Source organism: Notolepis coatsorum, assembly GCF_963971535.1.
Source record: "Notolepis coatsorum genome assembly, contig: SCAFFOLD_4812, whole genome shotgun sequence".
Classification (NCBI taxonomy): Eukaryota; Metazoa; Chordata; class Actinopteri; order Aulopiformes; family Paralepididae; genus Notolepis; species Notolepis coatsorum.
In genome coordinates, this window is record NW_028171269.1 from 5,001 (window position 1) to 10,925 (window position 5,925).

Here is a 5,925-nt window from a genome sequence, read left to right on the forward strand (position 1 = left end):
TCTATAAAGGCAGCTCCTTCTGTCTATAAAGGTAGCTCCTTCTGTCTATAAAGGCAGCTCCTTCTGTCTATAAAGGCAGCAGCTCCTTCTGTCTATAAATGCAGCTCCTTCTGTCTATAAAGGCAGCAGCTCCTTCTGTCTATAAAGGCAGCTCCTTCTGTCTATAAAGGCAGCAGCTCCTTCTGTCTATAAAGGCTTCTGTCTATAAAGGCTTCTGTCTATAAAGGCTTCTGTCTATAAAGGCTTCTGTCTATAAAGGAAGGTCCTTCTGTCTATAAAGGCTTCTGTCTATAAAGGATTCTGTCTATAAAGGAAGGTCCTTCTGTCTATAAAGGCTTCTGTCTATAAAGGAAGGTCCTTCTGTCTATAAAGGCTTCTGTCTATAAAGGAAGGTCCTTCTGTATATAAAGGCTTCTGTCTATAAATGCAGCTCCTTCTGTCTATAAATGCAGCTCCTTCTGTCTATAAAGTTTGACTCAAGTCCGAACGGGAAGGAGTCAAGTTTCCAACGTCACGTCAAGTAAGTAAACAACTTATGAACTCATAGCTTCTTTCATTTTTTTGTATTGAGAATGTGAGTGTGTGTGATACATGTGGAAGATTATCATTAATAATAATGTTTAAACAACTCACAACTATTTCCTCCATGTGTCAAATTTGAGACTCGTCATCAGATTTACGACGCGAGCTCCCTGTTGACGCTGTCAGAATCGCAGTAATTAGGGATGTCCGATATTATCGGCCGACCAATATTATCGGCTGATATCTTCAGTAAAATGTGATATCGGAAAATATCGGTATCGGTTAAAAATAAATAAAAAACAATAACAATATTTGTTATATATATATCCAGTGAATGTTATTAGTTACCTGAAATTATTAAGTTTTTTGGACGGGGAAACCCTGCATATATCGGTATCGGTTGATATCGGTATCGGCAATTAAGAGTTGGACAATATCGGAATATCGGTATCGGTAAAAAAGCCAATATCGAGCATCCCTAGCAGTAATGTATGTTTATGTTTACCCTTATACCCTTCAGGTTTTTACACTTATACCCTTCAGGTTTTTACACTTATACCCTTCAGGTTTTTACACTTATACCCTTCAGGTTTTTACACTTATACCCTTCAGGTTTTTACACTTATACCCTTCAGGTTTTTACACTTATACCCCTCAGGCTTTTACACGTATCCTGTCAAGTTGTATGTGTTTGACCTTGTGCACTGTCCCCAACTTGAAAGGATGTTGCTTGTTCACCCACATGGTTAACTGGGTTTTACTCAATGAACCAGACCGAATGACCTTCTTTCTCCCTTTATTTGATATTCAAAGGTTTTGTTTTCATTCTTCCATTCTTCCTAACTGGACCACATACCACTTTAACATGACCTTTAATCAGAGCAGCATAACTGGACCACATACCACTTTAACATAACCTTTAATCAGAGCAGCATCACTGGACCACATACCACTTTAACATGACCTTTAATCAGAGCAGCATAACTGGACCACATACCACTTTAACATGACCTTTAATCAGAGCAGCATAACTGGACCACATACCACTTTAACATCACCTTTAATCAGAGCAGCATAACTGGACCACATACCACTTTAACGTCACCTTTAATCAGAGCAGCATAACTGGAACACATACCACTTTAACGTAAACTTAATTAGAGCAGCATAACTGGACCACATACCACTTTAACATGACCTTTAATCAGAGCAGCATAACTGGACCACATACCACTTTAACGTAAACTTAATTAGAGCAGCATAACTGGACCACATACCACTTTAACATCACCTTTAATCAGAGCAGCATAACTGGACCACATACCACTTTAACATAACCTTTAATCAGATCAGCATAACTGGACCACATACCACTTTAACATAACCTTTAATCAGAGCAGCATAACTGGACCACATACCACTTTAACATCACCTTTAATCAGAGCAGCATAACTGGACCACATACCACTTTAACATGACCTTTAATCAGAGCAGCATAACTGGACCACATACCACTTTAACATGACCTTTAATCAGAGCAGCATAACTGGACCACGTACCACTTTAACATAACCTTTAATCAGAGCAGCATAACTGGACCACATACCACTTTAACATCACCTTTAATCAGAGCAGCATAACTGGACCACATACCACTTTAACGTAACCTTAATTAGAGCAGCATAACTGGACCACATACCACTTTAACACAACCTAAGGATCAAGGGTTGAATGCTCCCAAGCACTGGAATACACAAACATTGTGTAGGATGGATACGTTTACTTTTGATGCGTGAGTAAATCGAATACCAAAAACATCTCTACTTTAAACTTAACTAAGGGTTTGAATGGTTGACTTTTACTTTGACCAGAGTATTATTTAATGTGGGTATTTCTACTTGTACATTAAGTAAATGAACTCTGTGCTTCTTTCCACCACTGTAGTGTGTCTGTGTGTGTGACTGTGGTGGCCTTGGGACTTCACAGGGATTCCAAGGCCAGGTTTTGATTAGCGAGCTTGGCTCGTCCTCGGCGGAGACAGTGGAGATGCTTATTGAGGGGCCGTAAATCTCCACAAGACAAGAGCTCTGCCACACCTCACAACACCGGCTGAGTGTGGAACCAGACCAAAACCAGTTAAAGTGGTATGTGGTCCAGTTATGCTGCTCTGATTAAAGGTTATGTTATAACGTGTATAATAGGCTGTGCCGGAGCGGAGGGAGCGTGAGGAGGACTGGGGAGTGAGGAGTTCCTTGAGGTAGGCAGGGGCACCACCGTGTACACACCTGTGAGTGAGGAGGGAGACCTTGTACTCGATCCTGTAGTGATCTGAGGGTGGGGAGTATTTATTTATTTATTGACTTTATTATTGTGGGTATACATATTTAAATGTATGAAGAATAGTGCATTTAAGTGTAGATATGTGTAAATGTGTATGTGTGTGTATAGGCCTATGTATTGTGCCTTAGAAAGGTGTACATTCACAATTACTTAGTGGAGAAATCACGTTTATACTTCTTCATACTCCTTTTCAGACCTGTTAAGTTAATATTGTTTGTTTGTTTTAACCATTTTGTTTTTGGTTTTTATCAATCTTTTTCATGTAATTTCATTTTTCACATGTTCGAAAGAAACTGGCAACTCTTTTAATTAATAATTGCACACCACAACACTGTAAGGGGATGACTCCAGCCCTGCTCCACTTTGATGTTCCTATGTAAATCAGCTGTGATGTAAACAGATTAGTGAATGGGTGGGACTAGGTTGACTGTCTAATCAAAATTAATGCCAGTTTTTAGCATTTTTAATTCGAACGTCACGCCTACTACAGCCGAGACAAGGAAAACGGCTCATTTTAAATCAAATGGGATTTCCTTCTCAAATTAATTAAAAAGCAATAGGGCTACACTTTTTGAAGGGAGAAAGAGGTTGTCTATATGGCATTTAAATGTCACTTTTGAATCGCGATGCCAATATATTTATAGTCAGTGACTCCCAATGCTAGAATAATTTTGCAGTGGATATATGCAAACCATTATATTCAATATGTCTGGCTCTAATACACAGCATGCATTTTGTTTCACTTGCATTAAGTACATATTTAAGAGCTTCCTGTTAAGAGCATTACAGGAAAGTTTCAAATGATCAAGGGCCAGTTGTAGACACAGTTGTACACAATAGAGTCATCAGCATAAAGAAGGGCTTGACAACCATTCAAGGAAAAGACAATATCATTCATATAAATTATGAAGAGGATGGGACCCAAAATGCAACCTTGCGGAACACCTTTTGTTAACGGCAAGTAACTCAGACTGGGTACTTCCAGACTTCACACACTGACGCCTATACCAAAGAAAAGATTCTGAAACCAATTGCAAGCCTTTCCATCCAAATCAATCCTAGATGATCTTTGTAAGAGCAAGGGAGTGTCAACTGTAAAAACGATGATCACTGTAAAAACTGTGATTTTATATGTCTGCACTTTATGTGCTCATTTTATGCCTGTCTTTTTTCTGTTGTGGAGCACTTTGAGCTGCAATTTTTATATGAAAGGTGCTATACAAATAAGATTTGTTATTAGTAGTATTTTATTAACTGTATCAAATGCAGATATTATATAATTTGCGTGTGATTAGCTCTGAATCCAGATTGGAGCGGACTTAGTACCGAGTGACTTGGAAGAAGAGGCTCCCAGGACTTCTTCTGAGCAGGGTCGTTTGGAGAGTTGGTGGTAATTATTAAAATCATCTATATCGCTATCTTTATGTAAAATAATCACATGCAGCCCACTTCCAAACATTATATAAATCTGCCAGTTGAGATGGAAAGATGAAATATACACTGTGACGAGCCTGGGTGGGTTCAGACTCGCCACGTTCAAATACAAACTAATTTGAATGTTCACACAAGAGCAATATCAATCAATACAAGTATTTATTGAATTCAAGGAAGAATCCAGCGGAGAGAAAAAGCAAAATAATGGTCAAAATAATGGTCTGAGGGTCAAAACACAAAACAGGCTCGCAGACAGAAAAAGGGATTGTTCACTATTCAGGGTAGTCGTCCGGTCCAGGGTCAGTACACCGGGGGGTTCTCAGCCAGTCCAGGGTCCAGTACACAAAGAACACCTACTCGCCTTCACCTCTCCTCTCACTACCTCTCACCTTCACAACTCTGAATACTACAATCTCTCTCTCTCTCTCTCTCTCTCTCTCTCTCTCTCTCTCTCTCTCTCTCTCTCTCTCTCTCTCTCTCTCTCTCTCTCTCTCTCTATCTCTCTCTCTCTCTCTTTCACACTCTCTCTCTCTCTCTCTCTCTCTCTCTTCCCCTCTCTCCCCCCGATCTCTCTATCTCTCTCTTCCCCTCTCTCTCCCCCCCCTCTCTCTTTTCTCTCTATTTCTCTCTCTCTCTCTCTCAATTCAATTAATTCTAGGCTTTATTGCATGAAATATCAACATACTTATTGCCAAAGCAGTCCAACATACAAACAATAACATCTCTCTCTCTCTCTCTCTCTCTCTCTCTCTCTCTCTCTCTCTCTCTCTCTCTCTCTCTCTCTCTCTCTCTCTCTCTCTCTCTCTCTCTCTCTCTCTCTCCTCTCTCTCTCTTCTCTCTCTCTCTCTCTCTCTCTCTCTCAATAAACAACAACTCCAACCTCACCTCCGCTCGATTACTCCTAACTAACCTAGTGTCCTTGTAGGGTGTGTGTGTCTGGGGTGTGTGCACGTGAGATGACTAATGATGCACAGGTGTGTTCTATCAGTACTAATCAGCTACCTGATTGACTCTACTCCTTCCGTGGCAAAAGTATCTCCCATCCTTCACATATCCATGAGAGGGGGGGGGGGGGGGTGAGATCTGCCCCCACACGTTAATTACTCAGTGATAATTGGAGCGGACAGTTTTAGAAAATTAAAAGACAAAATCTAATTGATCTTCTCCAGTTGAAACTCAATAGCTATGTGTGCTTCAGGTACATCATTAGGAGAGAAGGGTTGCCAGGTGAACTGAGATGTGTGGTTCATGGCCCGCACGCACACACACACACACACACACACACACACACACACACACACACACACACACACACACACACACACACACACACACACACACACACACACACACACACACACACACACACACACACACACACACACACACACACACACACACACACACACACACACACACACACACACACACACACACACACACACACAACACACACACACAGACAGGGCCCTGTGTGTTCCTTTTCAAAGAGATGCCCAGCGTCAGCAAGTGTTTGTTGTTAAACAGTCACCATATTTAATATGTGTAGATGAGAATTTGTGGTTTTGTTTTTAGTTTGACTTTACTGCTCTTTGACTGGCTTTTCTTACAGCTGAAGTACATTTATTT